General features: G+C 39.7%; 1 protein-coding gene across 4 annotated transcripts in view; it reads left to right on the forward strand.

Annotated features, from left to right (window-relative positions):
* The first annotated feature begins 5438 nt into the window (after positions 1-5438).
* Positions 5439-21075, forward strand: part of NAT14 (N-acetyltransferase 14 (putative)) — an 81862-nt gene continuing 66225 nt past the window's right edge. Inside the window, exon 1 of one of the 4 annotated variants that reach the window (XM_053690599.1) lies at positions 5439-5521. The gene's annotated coding sequence lies outside the window, so the exon portion shown is untranslated. The remainder of the gene's footprint in view (positions 5522-21075) is intronic. The other 3 variants (XM_053690600.1, XM_053690601.1, XM_053690602.1) reach the window with 3 other exon arrangements.

Below are 21075 nucleotides of genomic sequence, written 5' to 3' on the forward strand. Positions count from 1 at the left end.
CCCTACAAAAGGCCCTTCTCAGGGCTATTGGTAGTTTATTTCTAGATTAGTTTTTTTTTTATTTTGGGGTGGGTTTTTTATTTTGGGGGCTATTAGAATAGGAATATTATTTTATTTTGGATAATTTAGTTTGTTATTTTGTGTAATGTTAGGATTTATTATATTTAGTAATTAGTTTTTTTATTTTCTGTAATGTTATTTTGTTTTGTAATTTAGCTCTTTTATTTTTTGTAATTTTCTTTTCTTTTTTTAAGGTAGTATATTTTTAATTTTATTTAAGTGTATTTTAATTGGGGTTACATTAGGGTTAGGGGGTTTAGTTAATACTTTGCATTGTGGGGGGTGGCGGTTTAGGGGGTAATAGTTTATTTAGGTACTTTGCGTTTAGAGGTTTATATTTTTTTATTAAGTATTTTTGTTGTGGGGGGATAGCGGTTTAGGGGTTAATAGATTTATTAGGCACTTTGTGTTGTGGGGGGATGGCGGTTTAGGGGTTAATAGGTTTATTCAGTATTTTCATTGTGGGGGGATGCCCCAAATCATCACCACCTCCATAATCTATCGTTTTATGGGTTATTTCTTCGTCTGTCAGCTTGGGATGAAGAGCAACACCCAGGCATTCTTTGAATGCCCTCTGATAGGAAACTAGCATCTGACTGATTTCTCATAAGATGAGGTCCGTCATCTTCTTAGACACTGTAAGCCGATATGGCAGGTGTATATAGTACAAAACAAGGTGCTCTCACAGGACTTTGTAATGACAGAGATCTGAGAACGCTCTGCTGGGGGGTTTAGTAGGAGGCCGCAACCTCTGGTAGGCTCCGGTATAGTGTAGCAGTTAGCAAAATCAAAAACTATAGTTTCCCTCGGATGGGCTTTTTCATCTGTATTGTTTGCTGTATTTGTCTCTGCTCGATGCAAGGTGTAAAAATAGATTTCGCGAGTATTAATCTTAAAGCTCGTAGCAAATAGAAATAAAGAGACCAGTCACAGTCACAGCCCGGAAGTTCCCCCGGCGATAGATTTAATAAGCAATTGAAGGGTTGATTAATCTATAAAATGACCAGGTTGTATCACAAATTAACTCCAGGGAGGTCTTTACATTTACCAGATGGAACTTGAGGCATTCTCTCTTTAAAGGTACATGAAACCTTTTTTTTTCTTTCCTTTTATGATTCATAAATAATATACAATTGGACTATTAAAGGGACATGAAACCCATTTTTTTTCTTTCATGATTCAGACTGAGCATACAATTTTAAACGTATTTTTAATGATCTAATTTGCTTCGTTCCCTTTGTTGAAAATCATACCTAGGTAGGCTCAAAAGATCAGGAGCTAGCTGCTGATTGGTGACTGCACATATAGGGCTCTTGTCATTGGCTTGGTAGTGCATTTCTGCTCCTTTAATAAAGGATACTAAGAGAATGAATCAAAATTGATAATGCAAGTAAATTGGAGAGTAGTTTAAAAATGCATGTATTGTCTGAATCATGAAAGAAAAAAATGGGTTTCATGTTAATAATTGACTTTATTCTCTTTCTTTTCTTTGTTGAAAAGTAGCCAACTAGCCTTATGAGTGTGTAGTATATGGAAACAGTTTTGCAAGATTACTTTTAACCATGATATAGATTGCAAGAGCACTACATGGCAGATCCATACATGTGCACGCAACTCTGAATCATGAAACAAAAATGTTGTGTTTTATGTCCCTTTACTTTTGGGACCAGAAGTGGGTATGGGTAGCAGAGGGTTAGGCATTTCTTGGTGAGGTTTAGAAGTTTCAGACTGTAAAATAAATAGGTTAGGAAAAGAGAGGGGAAGGATGATGGGGCAGAACTCTCAAACGTAGGGAGTACAACACATTTCTGTTGGCTGGGTTCTCTGCTGAACTGCTGTATATGGAGTAAGCTGTTTCCCAATGACAGAAAGCAGATCTGTCTGTACAGGAGGGGAATATATTATCTTCTTTTAAAGGGGAAGTTTTGCAATGTACTGGTATTGTGCCCACCTCAAGATTAATAAAAATGTATCCTAGAGATGGGGAGGGGGTTAAAAGAGAGTGGCTTTTTCACTGGTATATTGGGGATTTTGTTTACACATTCTGAGAACATGATACCTAACTATATCCCATTAAAAGGACAGTCAACGTTAGGTATGAATGTACATTAAGGTGATTATCAGAGTAAATAACTGCTGTTAAGTTGTTCGGCCCAGATCGCCCTCCCGCCGCCTCTTGCAGCTGCTTTTTTATTTTTTTTTAAATGTGCGTTTAAAAAAATGTGTATTATGTGCACCATTTTGAGCTTACATCACTGCTTTTCAACAAAAGATATCAAGAGAATTAAAAAGATGTGATAATAGACGTAAATTAGAAAGCTGTTCAAAATTGCATGCGTTATCTGAATCGTGAAAGAAAAATTTCTTTCCTGCATATGGTACCACATGAAGGCAGATGCCAGCTGGTGCCGACGGGAGGTGTGGGAGAGAAACCAGGAGGCTGGTGGGTGGCACAGCAGTGTAGGGGAAAGGAGTGGGATGGCCCTACACTGCAGAAAAATAAATAAAGGGAGAGAGAGTGATGGGGAGCTACACTACAGAAAAAAAAAGAAAAGATGAAGAGCACTAGACAACGATCACCGGAGGGAGGTGTTTGACCACTACACTACAGAAAATGCTTAAAAACTTAAAAAAAAAGACAGTTGCCAGTACTAAAGATGGCCGCAAGTAGTGGGTGAAGGAAGGTTAGAGATCTATTTGGGGGAATCGAGGAGTTGGGAGGATCACTACACAGCAGAAAAAAATAAATATAAAAAATAAATAATAATTTAATCCGTGTCAGGTGGGAGGGTAATCTCTACACTACAGCTAAAATTAACCTTACAATCTTCCAAATTAACCCCTTCACTGCCGGTATTAATAGAAGTGTGGTGCACATTGCATTTAGCAGCCTTCTAATTACCAAAAAGAAATGGCAAATCTATGTATGTCTTGTATTTCTGAGAAGAGAAGCTTTTACAATAATTTGTTTCATGATTGCACAAGCGGTATGTAAATAATTTCAGTGAGAAACCCAAAGTTTCTGAAAAAGTTAATGATTCTTTTTCATGTGATTGCATTTGACGGTGAAATGGCGGCATTAAATATACCAAAATGGACCTAGATCAATACTTTGGGTTGTCTTCTAAAAACAAAATATAGTTTTGACAGGTAAAGAAAAACAATACCAAAAAACAATTGAGGGATAGTGAAATGTAGAGACTATGGGGCATATCTATCAAGCTCCGAATGGAGCTTGATGCCCCGTGTTCCTGGTGACCCTGCAGGCTTGCCAGAAACAGCAGTTATGAAGCAGCGGTCACAAAGACTGCTGCTCCATAACCTGTCCGCCTGCTCTGAGCAGGCGAACAGACATCGCCGGAAATGAACCCGATCGAGTACGATCGGGTTGATTGACACCCCCCTGCTGACGGCCTATTGGCCGCGAGTCTGCAGGGGGCGGCGTTGTACCAACAGCTCTTGTGAGCTGCTGGTGCAATGCTGAATACGCGAGCATATTGCTCGCCGTATTCAGCGAGGTCTGTCGGACCTGATCCGCATTGTCGGATCAGGTCCGACAGACCTTGATAAATATGGGCCTATTTGTTCAAGCAGCTTTATTATTGTGCATTTATTTGCTAGCTTGCTGAACAGAGTTAAAGGCTAATTGTAGCAATTTTTACAAAAAATGCAGCAATTGTTGCAAAACAGAGAGAAAAAGAGCCTTACTCTAGTTTAGACAATACCAAAGTATAGAATTGGAAACATCCCAAACATTCAAATCAAAATAACTTTATTAAGAAATAATCATAAAAAACAGTCAAAATTGCGTACACACACACACATACATACAAGTTAAAAGTAGCTTAAACCCAGGGTGATGCGTAATGTTAGTCTCCACTAATCAAACGAATAAGGAGTCAAATCTAGTATGGTAGCTAATGCCAAGTGGCGTAACAGCTTATGCTAACTAATTCCCAAAATAAATAGGTAAAGTAGTGCATAGCAAAACCACTGTATTAAAGCTTAGCTAATAAAAAGTAAATTCTATACTGGGAACTTGATTACTTTTAATCTGACTGCTAAAGTAAAGAAAATGACCTTAACAGCGAAGGAGACTGGATATAATTATTGCATCCTGGTAAGCAATTTAAAAAAGGGGGAGACTATGGGGTCAGTTTATTATAGTGCGTGCGGACATGATACGATGTAGCGTATCCGCTGCACACAGATAAATGCCGACAGCAAACGCTGTTGGCATTTATCATTGCACCAGCAGTTCTTGTGAACTGCTGGTGCACTACCGCCCCCTGCAGATTCGCGACCAATCGGCCGCTAGCAGGGGGTGTCAATCAACCCGATCGTATTCGATCAGTTTGATTTCTGTCATCCGCCTCAAACCAGGCGGACAGGTTATGGAGCTGCGGTCTTTAGAAGGCTCATCATAACTTCTGTTCAGGCTCCCCAGAAACACGTGTGTTAGGGGCACTTTCACTGTGGGCATTGTCACCCCTTTTTTAAATTGCTTACCAGGATGCAATAATTATATCCAGTCTCCTCCGCTGTTATGGTCATTTCTTTTACTTCAGCAGTCAGATTAAAAGTAATCAAGTTCCCAGTATAGAATTAACATTTTATTAGCTAAGCTTTAATACAGTGGTTTTGCTACGCACAACTTTACCTATTTATTTTGGGAATTAGTTAGCATTAGCTGTTACGCCGCTTTTTACGTTTTACGTTTTAGGTAAAGAAAAACAACTAAGGCTCTATTTCTTTTTAAATGGAGTGATAGCAAAAATGCTAAAAATTCTCTGGTATTTTGGGCTAGTCCCAGTAGCGAAGGGGTTAAGCTAAAGTTTGCAGTTTATATAATGCAGACTTCGTCTCTTTGTGTTACTGAGAGCAAAGGCTAAAAATAGGGTCTGACATTTGCTTTTAGTTAGACAAGACCTCTCACTTCTCATTAGTATAAAAAAGCGTATAATAATTGCATAAACAATTGAAAAGCTTTAGTACAGTGTATTCACTATGAGGATTGCATTAGGGAATATATATTTTTTTATTTTAAATGCTGCATTTTAAGATGACATAAATGATACATTTTAGAATTAAATACAGTGATCAACGTGCATTAAAACATTGTGTGTAGATGTATAGATAATAGATTGCGGCTGACTTCAAAGGATCTGTCTTGTTCCTTGCAAAGTCACTGATTAATATGCAGAATAAGCATTTTATTTGCACATAAGTTTTAGCTAACACCATTGCAATGTGTTTTATACCAGTGCCATATGGTTGTATATTCTCCCTCTGTTATTTTTGAAGGGGATCACCATGACATGTTTATCTTGGATACCAAGTAGCCCGCCCCTCTCCCAGCTGCTCTGTTCTAGCTCTCACGAGATTTAGCCGCACATAGCAGTCTGTGGGTGTGATGGAGGCTCTGGATGCTTATGACAAATAAACCCTTGTTGCTGCTAAGGTCAGTGCATGAGATATGTCATCAGTGTTATTGTGTTGCTACAGAGTCTATATCACTGACATTACAGTCACGCTTTATTAATGGTGTCTGCTGCTGCATAAGAGCAGTGTGTGTGATTCTTAGACTGGGGGAGGTTATTATCTGCATTGCTACAACTCTTTCATTGCCTTTGGTTGTTAAAGCATGGAGTGAAGCACTATACATATGTTTTGCACCAGTGTAATAAGATGAATACATTGATTGCAAAAGTAATCAATATTCATGTAACTGCTGTCTATATATAGTAATAGGAGGAGCCTGGGGAGAGACTAAAGTAAATAATGCCTTATTTATTAGCTCTATTCTTGAAAAGACCTGGTTGCATATTTTTTATTGTTTACTGTATATTTGTCCATTAAATACTAAAAACAATATATATATATATACAAAAAGCACAGGCTTACTTCCAAATAAGATGTATGGTTGCCAGTCTTACAATATACACATCCAGGCAAACATAGGGGCTGATTTATGATGCTGCGAATGCGGCAGTTTCTGCGCGAGCCTAAAAAAAGCCGGAAACATAAGCTAAGAAGCAGCGTTCTTAAGACCGCTGCTCCTTAACTCAGAGGTGGCGGACAGCAATAATCCTGATCGGATACGATCAGGATGATTGACACCCCCTGCTAGCGGCCGATTAGCTGCGAATGTGCAGGGGGCGGCATTGCACAAGCAGTTCACAAGACATGCTTGTGCAATGATGAATGCTGTCGGCATTTATCGTTGTCGGGCGGACATGATTCGCTACAGCGGATCATGTCTGCCCGAACATGATAAATCGGCCCCATAGAGTGTAATCTTGAAGCATGTTCTCCTTAGTGCTGCAGCTCCTCAGAAAAACAGTGGTCATTCCAGGCCACGCATAATCCAGTGAACTCTGCAAAGGTGTGGAGAGCTAAAACAGAAAAGAACACAGTTCTTGTGCAATAAAATTTACACCAGTTTAATAATAATAATAATAATAATAATAATAATAATAATTAAAATTTGCTCACAAGTTCAAGCGCATTCAAATACAACTGAAGGTTTTCACATTAGCATCCTAATAGATGTGTTAATGTGAAGTTAATGTAGAACACTACAGGGCAAGAACTAGTGCTACCCTCTAGTGCTCTTTCAAATGAACAAAGAAAAATTGATAGTAGAAGATAATATAAAGTTGTTTAAAATTACATGTTCTATTTGATTGATTTGTGTTTCAGATCCTTTTAAGCATAGAAGTGGCACAAAACACATAAAAAATACATTACAAAGTACAGTTACACTCATAATAGCACTACCTAATAAAAAATATTTAAAAAAAATATTGCACTCAAAAGTGATCAAGGCTCAAATATATGAGATCTAAGGTGTTAGGAAAAAAATGGCAGCCAAAGGGCTTTAACATAGAGATACATACATATACATCTCTAAAGATGTTTATATATGTATATATGTACACATACAGTATATAGATTACATATATATAAGTGCCCTTTACAGTTAAGTAGATGAAAACATGTAAAAACATATTTATGCAATATTCATTTTTAATAAAGTATTATAGTGTGTATTTACTGTAAATATTTTTACATTCCAATGTTCTGCACATAGGAGAATATGTTCTATGTATTTATAAATAGATATTCCTATATATATATACACTGTTATATATAGATATATATTGTACCAAAATATCATCAGATATGTAGAAATATGTATTTATGAATAAATAAAACATATTCTTCTATGTACAGAAGATTGGAATGTGAAATATTCATATGCTAAAAAAAATGGCCACTACTCAATACTTATCTTACTTGATCTGTCTGCTGCCTTTGACACAGTTGACCATCCCCTTCTACGGACTCTCAGCTCCTTTGGGCTCTCTGACACTGCCCTTTCCTGGATCCACTCTTATCTCTCTAATAGGTCCTTTTCTGTCTCCTTTGCTGGTGGCGACTCCTCTCCATTGCCTCTGTCTGTTGGAGTACCTCAAGGCTCTGTTCTGGGTCCCCTACTCTTCTCTATTTATACATCCTCACTGGGAAAACTTATCAGTAGCTATGGCTTCAACTACCACCTCTATGCTGATGATACCCAGATCTACCTATCCGCCCCTTCACTCTCTCCTTCTATCCTTGCTCACATCGGTGTCTGCTTATCTGGCATTTCTTCTTGGATGGCCTCTCACCACCTAAAAATCAATATGTCCAAGACTGAGCTCCTTCTAATCCCCCCCTCTAATTCTACCCCGGTTCCTAACTTTTCAATCACTGTTGGTGATACCACTATCTCCCCATCACCCCAAGTCCGTGTCCTAGGAGTTACACTTGACTCCAATCTGTCCTTCATTCCCCACATCCAATTGCTCTCTTCCTCCTGTCGCAACCATCTACGCAATATCTCCAAAATCCGTCCATTTCTGAGTGCTGAAACTACTAAACAGCTAATCCACTCCCTGGTAATCTCCCAATCTCCCGACTTGACTACTGTAATAACCTACTAACTGGCCTCCCTCTCTCCCGCCTCTCCCCTCTTCAATCCATCCTAAATGCCTCTGCTAGGCTAATCCACCCCTCCCGACGCTCTGTATCTGCTGCACCTCTCTGCGAGTCCCTTCACTGGCTACCCATCCACAGCAGAATTAAATTCAAAATTCTCATCCTGACCTACAAAGCCCTTACCAACGTAGCCCCCCCCTACCTGTCCTCACTCATCAAGAAATATACTCCAGCCCGCCCCCTAAGATCCAACAATGATCTGCTCCTTGCATCTTCTACCATCACCTCCTCCCATGCCAGGCTACAGGACTTCTCTCGTGCAGCACCAACCATCTGGAATGAACTTCCCAGAGCTGTTAGACTTTCCCCTAACCTTTTATCCTTTAAACGCTCCCTAAAGACCTTTCTGTTCATGGAAGCCTATCTCTAAATCAGTAAAAAATGAATTCTACCTGCCTAACTGCTGCCCCATCTAACTCCACACTAACATCATTCTCACCTTTGCAGTCCCCACCTCCTGTTTCTCACCCTCCTACCATCTAGATTGTAAGTTCCCACGGGAACAGGGCCCTCAATTCCCCCTGTATTTGTTTTGTTAAACTTTGGTGTCTTCTATATTGTATTGTACTGTACTTTTATCTTTGTACCCATGGACAGCGCTGCGGAATCTGTTGGCGCTTTATAAATAAAGAATAATAATAATAATAATATTTTCATTTTGAGTTAGCGCAAATGAGAATATACGATCAGGTTTGCACGAGAGTCGGATGTTAGGTTTTTCTCTATTGACTTTTATGGGGGGAATATGTGAACACGCAAGCAATCTTCTTTTTGTGCTTGTCGGGTTAGAGCAAGAGCGAAAACAGTTTACTTTCAACTCATAATAGGAGCGCAACCCGCCAAGCGCAAAAAAATTACTTCTAGCACAATTAATGCTCAAGTGTAAGCGTTAATTTGCTCTCCACTTGTAATCTGGCCCATTGTGTGAAACCCTCAGACTACATGTTAGTATACATTTCATGATATATTTATATACATTTTATATTTATTTGTAACTGTATGCTTTCCACAGTTTTTACATGTGTAACTGTACGCTTTATACAAGGGTTTTATATATGTGTAACCTTATGCTTTACACAAAGGATATATACTGTACATGTGTAACTGTACACATTACTTAAGGGTTTGCCACGCATGTAAATGTACGCTTTACACAGGGGTTTTATATACGTGTAACTGTACACTTTACACAAGGGTTTTACACACATGTAACTGCACACATTTACACAAGGGTTTTATACATGTGTAACTGTACGCTTTATACAAGGGTTTTATATATGTGTAACCTTATGCTTTACACAAGGGATATATACTGTACATGTGTAACTGTACACATTACTTAAGGGTTTTACACGCATGTAAATGTACGCTTTACACAGGGGTTTTATATACGTGTAACTGTACACTTTACACAAGGGTTTTACACACATGTAACTGCACACATTTACACAAGGGTTTTATACATGTGTAACTGTACGCTTTATACAAGGATTTTATACATGTGTAACTGTATGCTTTATACAAGGGTTTTATACATGTGTAACTGTACGTTTTATACAGGGTTTATATACATGTGTAACTGTACGCTTTATACAAGGATTTTATAGATGTGTAACCTTATGCTTTACACAAGGGATATATACTGTACATGTGTAACTGTACACTTTACACAAAGGCCTCTAGTTATGAAGCCGTCTACTTACCTGCATTCGCCGGCCCAATACGCTCGCCTAAGCTCGCCTACCATCGCCGCCGCGGACCTGAATACGTTCGCCAAAGTTATCAAAAAAGCTGTCAAGAAGCCGCGCACCAAGTACGGAGCGATGAGCAGCAGACTGTTGTTAACTGACAGTCATCGATCTCGCTGCTCATCGGCTTCTTTGCAGCTTTTTTGATAGCCTGTCACTAAGCACCCACACTAAACTACATTGTTTTACCCCCTAAACCACCGCTCCCGGAGCCCCCCACAACTAAATAAAGTTATTACCCCCTAAACCGCCACTCCTGGACCCCGCTGCAACTATAATAAATGTATTAACCCCTAAACCGCCACTCCCGGACCCCTCTGCCACCTACATCATACCTATTAACCCCTATCCTGCCCCCCACTACACCGCCGCCACCTATATTCAAGTTATTAACCCCTATCCTGCGGATCCCGGACCCCATCACAAATAAATTGTTTAACCTCTAAACCACCGGACCCAGAGCCCACCGCCACCTATATTAAAGTTATTAACCCCTATCCTGCCCCCCACTACACAGCCGCAACCTACATTAAACTCATTAACCCCTAAAACGCCGCTCCCGGACCCCGCCATCACCTATATTAAACTTATTAACCCCTAAACCTAAGTCTAACACTAACACCCCTCTAACTTTAATATTATTTTAATAAATCTAAATAAAACTTACTATTATTAACTAAATTATTCCTATTTAAAACTAAATACTTACCTGTAAAATAAACCCTAAGATAGCTACAATATTACTAATAATTATATTGTAGCTATTTTAGGATTTATTTTTATTTTACAGGCAACTTTGTATTTATTTTAACTAGGTGCAATAGCTTTTAAATAGTTATTAACTATTTAATAGCTACCTAGTTAAAATACTTACAAAATTACCTGTAAAATAAATCCTAACCTAAGTTACAATTAAACCTAACACTACACTATCATTAAATAAATTAATTAAATTACCTTCAATCACCTAAAATAAAATAAAATTAAATAAACTAATCTATAGTACCAAACCCCCCCCACTAAATTACAGAAAACAAAAAAGAATTACAAGAAGTTTAAACTAATTACACCTAATCTAAGCCCCCTAATAAAATAATAAAGCCCCCCAAAATAAAAAAATGCCCTACAGTATTCTAAATTACAAAGTAACCAGCTCTTTTACCAGCCCTTAAAAGGGCTTTTTGTGGGGGAATTGCCCCAAAGTAATCAGCTCTTTTACCTGAAAAAAAAATACAACCCCCCCAACATTAAAACCCACATACCCCTACTCTAACCCACCCAAACCCCCCTTAAAAAAACCTAACACTAACCCCCTGAAGATCACCCTACCTGGAGCCGTCTTCACCCAACCGGGCCGAAATCTTCATCCAAGTGGCGCAGAAGAGGTCCTCCATCCAGCAGAAGTCTTCATCCAGGCGGCGTCTTCAATCTTCATTCATCCGGAGCGGAGCCATCTTCAAAGGAGCCGACGCGGAGCCATCCTCTTCAACCGACGACTGAACGATGAATGAAGGTTCCTTTAAGGGACGTCATCCAAGATGGCGTCCCTCAAATTCCGATTGGCTGATAGGATTCTATCAGCCAATCGGAATTAAGGTAGGAAAAATCTGATTGGCTGATTCAATCAGCCAATCAGATTGCAGTTTAATCCGATTGGCTGATCCAATCAGATTGAGCTCGCATTCTATTGGCTGTTCCGATCAGCCAATAGAATGCGAGCTCAATCCGATTGGCTGATTGGATCAGCCAATCATATTGAACTTCAATCTGATTGGCTGATTGAATCAGCCAATCAGATTTTTCCTACCTTAATTCCGATTGGCTGATAGAATCCTATCAGCCAATCGGAATTTGAGGGACGCCATCTTGGAAGACATCCCTTAAAGGAACCTTCATTCGTCGTTCAGTCGTCGGTTGAAGAGGATGGCTCCGCGTCGGCTCCTTTGAAGATGGCTCCGCTCCGGATGAATGAAGATTGAAGACGCCGCCTGGATGAAGACTTCTGCTGGATGGAGGACCTCTTCTGCGCCACTTGGATGAAGATTTCGGCCCGGTTGGGTGAAGACGGCTCCAGGTAGGGTGATCTTCAGGGGGTTAGTGTTAGGTTTTTTTAAGGGGGGTTTGGGTGGGTTAGAGTAGGGGTATGTGGGTTTTAATGTTGGGGGGGTTGTATTTTTTTTTCAGGTAAAAGAGCTGATTACTTTGGGGCAATTCCCCCACAAAAAGCCCTTTTAAGGGCTGGTAAAAGAGCTGGTTACTTTGTAATTTAGAATACGGTAGGGCATTTTTTTATTTTGGGGGGCTTTATTATTTTATTAGGGGGCTTAGATTAGGTGTAATTAATTTAAACTTCTTGTAATTCTTTTTTGTTTTCTGTAATTTAGTGGGGGGGGGGTTTGGTACTATAGTTTAGTTTATTTAATTTTATTTTAGGTAATTGAAGGTAATTTAATTAATTTATTTAATGATAGTATAGTGTTAGGTTTAATTGTAACTTAGGTTAGGATTTATTTTACAGGTAATTTTGTAAGTGTTTTAACTAGGTAGCTATTAAATAGTTAATAACTATTTAATAGCTATTGCACCTAGTTAAAATAAATACAAAGTTGCCTGTAAAATAAAAATAAATCCTAAAATAGCTACAATGTAATTATTAGTTATATTTTAGCTATCTTAGGGTTTATTTTACAGGTAAGTATTTAGTTTTAAATAGGATCAATTTAGTTAATACAAGTAATATTATTTAGATTTATTAAAATAATATTTAAGTTATGGGGGGTTAGGGTTAGTGTTAGACTTAGGTTTAGGGGTTAATAATTTTAATATAGGTGGCGGCGGTATAGGGGGGGCAGGATAGGGGTTAATAACTTTAATATAGGTGGCGGCGGGGTCCGGGAGCGGCGGTTTAGGGGTTAAACAATTTATTTAGTTGCGGCGGGGTCCGGGATCCGCAGGATAGGGGTTAATAAGTTTATGTAGGTGGCGGCGGTATAGGGAGCGGCAGATTAGGGGTTAATATGTATAATGTAGGTGGCGGCGGGGTCCGGGAGTGGCGGTTTAGGGGTTAACATGTTTATTATAGTTGCGGCGGGGCCCAGGAGCGGCAGTTTAGGGGGTAATACATTTTTTTAGTTGCGGCGGTGTAGGGGGGGCAAATTAGGGGTGTTTAGACTCGGGGTACATGTTAGGGTGTTAGGTGTATACATCTCCCATAGGAATCAATGGGATATCGGGCAGCAGCGAACATGAGCTTTCCCTATGGTCAGACTCCCATTGATTCCTATGGGATCCACCGCCTCCAGGGCGGCGGATTGAAATCCAGGTACGCTGGCCCGGAATAGTGGCGAGAGTACCTGGTAGTAGTTTGATAACTACCAAAAGTAGTCAGATTGTGTCGAACTTGCGTTCGGAACATCTGTAGTGACGTAACCATCGATCTGTGTCGGACTGAGTCTGGCAGATCGTATGTTACATCACTATATTCTACTTTTGCCGGGCAGTAGGGGTTGATAACTAAGGCGAATCAGCCTCGCCACAAATACGCTGCGGAATTCCAACGTATTTGCGGCTGACGGCTTGATAACTAGAGGCCAAAGGATTTACACACATGTAACTATGCGCTTTTACACAGGGTTTTATACATGTGTAACAGTATGCTTTACACAAGGGATATATACTGTACATGTGTAACTGTACACTTTACACAAGGGATTTACACACATGTAACTGTGCGCTTTTACACAGGGTTTTATACATGTGTGAATGTACGCTTTACACAGGGGTTTTATATACGTTTAACTGTATGCTTTACACAAGGGATATATACTGTACATGTGTAACTGTACATTTTACACAAGGGATTTACACACATGTAACTGTGCACTTTTACACAGGGTTTTATACATGCATAACTGTAGCTTTACACAAGGGTTTTTTACATGTGTAAATGTACGCTTTACACAGGGGGTTTATACATGTGTAACTGTACGCTTTACACAGAGATTCTATACATGTGTAACTGTACGCTTTACACAGGGGGTTTATACATGTGTAACTGTACGCTTTACACAGGAGTTTTATAAAGGTGACCAGGTTTCCAAAACCCAAATTCAGGACACCTCAGACCAAAATTTAGGACACCCCAAAACTATCGACGATGTGGTCTTTTGAATGTAAAAATAGTTGAAATAGGAAAATACTTGCTAAAGGGACAGTTTACTTAAAATTTTCAAATTTATAATCCTTTTATTACCCATTACCCAGTTGTGTATAATAAACACTTTTACATTAAAGGTAAATTCCAGTCAAAATTTAAATGCAAATAAATTAATTGCATCTTTGGATTTTTTATTATTCTTTATTTATAAAGAGCCAACAAAGTCTGCAGAGCTGTTCATGGGTACAAAAGATAAAAGTACAACAATGATGCAATATTTTTAAGAGACAGGACAACATTTTTCAAACAAATACAGGAGGAATTGAGGTCCCTATTCCCGTGGGAACTTACAATATAGATGGGTGAGAAACAGGAGGTGGGGACTACAAGGGTGAGAAAGATTTTAGTACAGAGTTAGATGCAGGCAGTTATTAGGTAAGTGGAATTAATTTGTTACTGAGTTGGATGATAGACTTCTCTGAACATAAATGTCTTTAGGGAGCATTTAATGGAGGACAGATTAGGGGAAAGTCGTACAGCATGATTAAGTGCGTTCCAGTGTGTTTTCATGCTGCACAAGAGAAGTCCTGCAGTCTAGCATGGGAGGAGGTGATGGTAGAAGATGCAAGGAGAAGATAATTGCTTGATCTTAGGAACAGGTGGGGGGAACAGCATTGGTAAGGGATTTTTAGGTCAGTGAGAGCATTGTGAATTAAATTCTGATGTGAATGGGGAGCCAGTGAAGGGACTCACAGAGAGGGGCAGCAGATACAGAGTGGTGGGAAAGGTGGATTATCCTGGCAGAGGCATTTAGGATGGATTGAAGGGGCAGAGCCGCGAGAGAGGAAGGCCACTTAGTAGGCTATTACAATAATCAAGTCGGGAAACTATGACAGTGTAAAAGTGTGTGATAGTTGCAGCTAACTGCTCTACCTTTTCAAGAAATTTATCATGCCTAAATTGTTAAATGAATAGTATATACCTATTATCATTTAAAATAATAGAGCAAGGAGTCTCTATGGGAGGTGCGCAAATGATTAGTAGACACCAATGCTATAGATCCTAAGAGTCCTAAAACAACGAATCACTTCTCCGGTCAGGCAGCACTCTTGAGAATGTATACGAAGGAAGAAACCTATGAAAACAGAAGACAGAGGCGCCTCATGGGACAATATCGTCTTGCAAAGAGGAGACAAAGCTAACACAGCAGCCCAACAGCAAGGGTACTCACAAGGATAGTGGCACAAACGTGTGCCTCACAGCGCAGTACAGGACCTTAAGTCGCCCGACAGACGATATCACTGGAACCTGCACGTGGATACCGATGGCCAATCAGCGATAACCTAGGAGCAACGTCACGGTGGGAGCTGTCTGAAGGAAATCCAGTCACCGGCCTCTACAATTTGATAGACAAGTCAGCGGACCAAGCAACAAAGCCAAACGTAGAGCAGGTTGTATAAACTCAGAAGTTTAATGTGGTTAAAAAGTTTAAAATATATACAGCATACAGCAACGCGTTTCTCGACCTACAGGTCGTTTCATCAGGCTGATACTGAACATTAGGAGCCTGCTCTACTTGTAAAAACTTTAAGCCTATCACAAGCCGGACCTATACACACACCCCTCAAATGATACGGATATGACGAAAACGTCACATATGGCCAATCGATGACGGCCAAAATGATGGGTGTGCGAATAGCACAAGCTGCAATCGGAAAAGTTATGATAATAAAAAGTTAAGTCAATGAGACATAAAATGATAACAATTGAATAGATATACCAGATATATATATACATCAGTCATATAGAAACAGCTAATAATAAAACACCAAATAAATACCATAATAAATACATAAGGCAAGCATAGTTGTGTAGGAAAATATATATTAGTCATGACATTTGTCAAGATATTGTGCTGCCTGGGTCTGAGAATGAAATGACACCCCCCAATAGTAACATTACTGATTAGCATATCAACATACCAGCCTGGTCGCTGACCTTACTAAGCCTCCCTACCTGCATACAACCAATGCTTATGCACAATTGCACAATTGCTGCCCCTTGTTAAGTGCTGCCTGGGTGATGGGTCCATTGGACCCACTTGGTCCCATGCTTGAGCCGGCCCTGGTTAGACCTACAATTGGTACAGTGATCCAAGTCATAAATCTTCTGTGTGACTTTGAACTGAAATTGTTTAGCCACCAAAGCATGTCTTCATGCTTTGCAATTATGTCTACTACATTTGTAGTGACCTTTACACGATAGCCAACTGCTATGCATTGCAGAAGTGCGGACCATGCTTGGAGACAAGCAGTTTCCCAAAGTCTTGTTACATTTTGAAATAAAACGACAACCTCTCTTAATTACTGGATTCAGCAATTCATCGCCCATAAGAATGGGCACATGCTTTTTAATGATCTTAACAGCCTCATCATATTGCCTACTATATTTAGTACTGAAAGTTATATAATCTTTCTTTAAATTCTTTCTGTATTGCGTCTTATCACTTAATAAGGATGATATATCCAATTTGTGTACTTGTGATAAGGCTCTATCAATCATTATGGCCTAATATTCTCTCTTGAGAAAAAAAATTCTTCAACTGAATGCTTTCTGACATAAAGGTTTCTGAGTTGGTGCAATTTCTTTTTAATCTTATGAATTCACATTTTATCATCCCAAAGCCTGTGCATTTAGGATGGGAACTTTTTGCATGAAGCAGGGTGTTAGATTTAATTGGGTTGCAATATAGTTCACTTTCTACTTTATGACTATGTACATTTCCCTTTAGGACTAAATCCAAATATGGTACTTACAGTATTATCAGAGTCTGATACACAGATCTTTAGGATGAATGGAAATTCCTTTTGTAGCTGTTTATTAAAGGTGCACTTATGCCTCTTTGATGCCATTTCTGTATATAAATATAAAATTACTGTTTATAGTTGTACTATTAAAGATGGTAGGAACTGCTGAGAAATGTTTTCAAAGAATGAGAAATATAAAATGACTGGATATTTTTTATTAAATGCTATGGTAACAACTGGGAGGGACACAAATCCTTTTAAAAACAAACATAAAATGAATTTATATATAATTATTAAGCCACAAATATTTTTAAGAAATCCCCTATGATAAGTAGTAAAAATTATACAGTTGTATTGTTAACCCTATGGTAAGGAGCCACAAATAATAACAAAACCCCTATGATAAGAAGCAAAAATGATAAAGTTCTGCAGTTAACCCTTAAGGGTAAGGAGCCACACATATTTTTAAGAAAACCCCTATGATAAAGAGTAAACTTTACAAAGTTGTACTTGTACTGTTAACCCTTATATGGTAAGGAGCCACAAATTATTTTTTAACAAAAAATAAAACCCCTATGATGAGGAGTAAAATATTATGAATAAAGTTAAGTATTACCCCATTTTGAATTTGAGGAGCCTGATATTTTTAAATTAGATTTTTTGTATTATTGTTGCAAGTCTATCTTCAGTCTGCTAGCCTGATTTACTGGCCAGTATGTCGGTGTCAGGTGGATGGACTCACAATCAAAAATGAACTTTTTTTCACAAATTAAACCAAACACAGGGAAGAAATTGTGGTAGTGCACCACACACACACACACTGCTGAGGCTGAGAGGCCTATCAAATTCCTGCCAAAAGCTGAGTCTGTCCCCAGAAGTCACCACACAATCCACACAGTCGATAGCTGCTAAGGACAGCAGGCAGAAGAGCAGAGACCTCTCTTGCCAGCTTTGCTTTTAATGATATCCCTGCCGGCTGCTAGCCTACTGGAGAGATCTCTGCTCCCAGTTCCCAAAAAACACTCCTAGGTCTGCCTCCAAGTCTGATGCTTGCCTGCCTACTGTCTGATGAGGTCACTGTGGGCAGGGGTGCTAAATGACTGACAGGTGTGGGTGGTATCTGTGGGGGGTGCACTGCAGTGGTGATTGACAAGTGTTACAGCACAGCTCTAGACTAGACTGTATAGTACTAACTAATGTGTTGTTATTTGATGAGGCCAAATTTCAAGACAATTCGGGACACAGGAGCAAATTTCAGGCGTCTCGAATGGTCCCTTTTAAATTATGGACTAGGACTGTCCGGGACAGAGGTTCACCCTAGTTTTATACAAGTGTAACTGTTTGGGTTTCCAGCTGTGCTTCATAAAAATACCGGGCGACCGGTAATTGGTTTCGGGACGTAGCTGGGTTCACACAATGGGGTAGTGGGGTACTTTTTTTCACAAATTAAACCAAACACAGGGAAGAAATTGTGGTAGTGCACCACACACACACACACTGCTGAGGCTGAGAGGCCTATCAAATTACTGCCAAAAGCTGAGTCTGTCACCAGAAGTCACCTCACAATCCACACAGTCGATAGCTGCTAAGGACAGCAGGCAGAAGAGCAGAGACCTCTCTTGCCAGCTTTGCTTTTAATGATATCCCTGCCGGCTGCTAGCCTACTGGAGAGATCTCTGCTCCCAGTTCCCAAAAAACACTCCTAGGTCTGCCTCCAAGTCTGATGCTTGCCTGCCTACTGTCTGATGAGGTCACTGTGGGCAGGGGTGCTAAATGACTGACAGGTGTGGGTGGTATCTGTGGGGGGTGCACTGCGGTGGTGATTGACAAGTGTTACAGCACAGCTCTAGACTAGACTGTATAGTACTAACTAATGTGTTGTTATTTGATGAGGCCAAATTTCAAGGCAATTCGGGACACAGGAGCAAAATTCAGGCGTCTCGAATGGTCCCTTTTAAATTATGGACTAGGACTGTCCGGGACAGAGGTTCACCCTAGTTTTATACAAGTGTAACTGTTTGGGTTTCCAGCTGTGCTTCATAAAAATACCGGGTGACCGGTAATTGGTTTCGGGACGTAGCTGGGTTCACACAATGGGGTAGATTTAACAAGCAGTGGATGCTGCTTTCTACGCCTGATGTTTCCAGCTTGCCGGAAACATAAGTTAAGAAGCAGCAGTCGTAAGACCTCCTTAACTTGTCCGCCACTGATCCGATCGGTATGATTGTCACCCCCTGTTAGCCGCTGATTTGAGCAGGGGGCGGCATTGCACAAGCATTTTACAAGAAATGCTTGTGCAATGTTAAATGCCAACAGCGTATGCTATAGCAAATCTTGTCCACCTGGCATTTAATAAATTGACCCCAATGTCTCCACAAAAGCTCAACCTTAGGCCCCACCCTTGATCCCACCACATATATTTTTCACAACTAAGCAGTCATTTTTTCCCCTTGGTTGCCAGTAACACATGTACAGAGCAATGATGTGACCCCCTTGGCTGCTAGAGGTACACACCCAGCAATGATTGAACACCCCCATGGTTGCCTGTAACACATATAATAGAAAATGCGCAGTGTAACTTCTTTTTGTGCCATATTTCTAATGCATAAAGGCCTAGAAGACCCTTTACATTTAGCTGACAGGGATCTTTAAAAATACTAGACAGTATTTTTGTACAGATTTTACTGGACAGCCTGCTAAAATGCTGGACTAGTGTTGAAGAAGAATAGAAAGAGGGCGCCACCAAATTAAATTGTATATTATTTTTCTTTTCAAACACCAGCGCTCTTTTATATCCCTTTATTGGGATATTTTCAAATGCTGGACTGTCCGGTTGAATACTGGACACCTGGCAACCCTAGTAACTGTACGTTTTACACAGAGATTTTATACACTTTACACAGAAGGTTTATACATGTGTAACTGTACGCTTTACACAGTGGTTTTATACATGTTTAAGAATACGCTTTACACAGAGGGTTTATATAGAGGGTTTATACATGTGTAAATGTATGTGTTGCACATAGGATTTTTACATGTTTAACTGTACGTTTTACAAAGGAGTTATATACATGTGTAACTATACACAATACACAGGGGCTTGCTTTACACATGATTTTTATATATCTGTAACTGAAAGCTTTACACAGGGGTTTTATTACATGTGTAACTACACTTTACACAAGGGTTTTATACAAGTTTAACTGTAAGCTTTATACAGGGGTTAGATACACGTGTATACACGTTGCTCAGTATGCCTAGAGGGATATGGTTGCACCTCACTGACGAGGCCCACAATAGGCCGAAACGTACGTCTGGGGTTTTGCCGTTTCTCTCATTCAGAGAGGAATTGCCTGGTATTTCAGGGCTGGACTGCACTGTTAAGTCAGGATCAGACTGATATGCTACAGGAAAGTTCTTCTCTGTGAAAGGCACATATTGAGCAAAAAGAGGCTGCTTCTAGGGTGGTAACTAGCCATAGAACAAGCTATTATGCTATTGTTCGTTCCCAGGTTGAGCGCTTCTCTCTTTTTATTTATGCAAATTATGACACTTGGGGAAGTCTCCCTAAGTGTGATGCGGGAATCCAGACGTGGACCCGTTGCTCAGTGTGCCTAGAGGGATATGGCTGCACCTCACTGATGAGGCCCACAATAGGCTGAAACGTATGTCTGGGGTTTTGCTGTTTCTCTTGTTCAGAGAGGGATTGCCTGGTATTTCAGGGCTGGACTGCACTGTTAAGTCAGGATCAGACTGATATGCTACAGGAAAGTTTTCTGTGAAAGGCACATATTGAGCAAAAAGAGGCTGCTTCTAGGGTGGTAACTAGTCATAGAACAAGCTATTATGCTATTTTTCGTTCCTAGGTTGAGCGCTTCTCTCTTTTTATTTATGTTATATACACGTGTAACTGTACCCTTTACACAGGGGTTTTATACATGTGTAACTGTATGCTTTATACAGGGGTTATATACACGACAAGTGTAACTGTACACTTTACACAAGGGTTTTATATATGTGTAACTGTACGTTTTATACAGGGGTTATATACACGTGTAACTGTACACTTTCCACAGGGGGTTTATACACGTGTAACTGTACGCTTTACACAAGGGTTTTATACATGTGTAACTGTACACTTTACACAGTAACTGTGCGCTTTACCCTAGGGTTTTATACATATGTAACTGAACGCTTTACACAAGGGTTTTATACATGTGTAACTGTACGCTTTACACAGGGGTTTTATACATGTGTAACT

Source organism: Bombina bombina, chromosome 8, assembly GCF_027579735.1.
Source record: "Bombina bombina isolate aBomBom1 chromosome 8, aBomBom1.pri, whole genome shotgun sequence".
NCBI lineage: Eukaryota > Metazoa > Chordata > Amphibia > Anura > Bombinatoridae > Bombina > Bombina bombina.